This window comes from Penaeus monodon, chromosome 28 (assembly GCF_015228065.2).
Source record: "Penaeus monodon isolate SGIC_2016 chromosome 28, NSTDA_Pmon_1, whole genome shotgun sequence".
Classification (NCBI taxonomy): domain Eukaryota; kingdom Metazoa; phylum Arthropoda; class Malacostraca; order Decapoda; family Penaeidae; genus Penaeus; species Penaeus monodon.
The window spans coordinates 12,576,351-12,576,929 of NC_051413.1; the positions used below are offsets into that span (position 1 = coordinate 12,576,351).

Sequence of the window (579 nt, forward strand, 5' to 3'; positions counted from 1 at the left end):
GTTCTGTTTACGAACACGTTCCCCACACGATAGATTTTTCCTTGTTGACCCTACCTCACAGGCACTTTTTCCGTCCTTTTTTGTGTTTCCTTAAACCCTTTCTATATCACATCGACAAGAGTACCACCGCTCCCTTGTAAACAAACATGACGGCCCATGTAAACAAACAGGTTATTTGGTCCTTAGGAATCACACATGCATTACTTTAGATAAATATTATATGTATGTAAGGGAGACTATACTATTTTGTAAAAAGATACATTCTGCGTTAGTAGGTTATATTTCATACGAATTACGTTTAGTGCATTTAACAATAAGAGCAATCTAGACGTAAAGATCCTCAGCAGCATAGGATCAAGACGGAAATCAGTCAGACGTAAACGAGCGTTACTATCTTCGTCTCAAATGAAAATAGATAGATAAAAGGATAAATAGATAAAATGAAATCATGACGGAAAAATGCTTTAGTGAGAAAGCCTGTAGACCTCGCCCGGAAATGACTAATGCAAACATATTTTCCTTGTAGGTTTTCATGTATTTTGAAAGACGTTTATTCTTGATAGAAATTAAGTTTCCGAG

The 579-nt window shown here is 36.1% G+C and overlaps 1 protein-coding gene across 1 annotated transcript in view; it reads right to left on the bottom strand.

Annotated features, from left to right (window-relative positions):
* The window catches only part of LOC119591369 (somatostatin receptor type 5-like), a gene marked incomplete at its 5' end in the record, with an annotated part of 10,859 nt that overhangs the window by 3,508 nt on the left and 6,772 nt on the right, over positions 1-579 (bottom strand).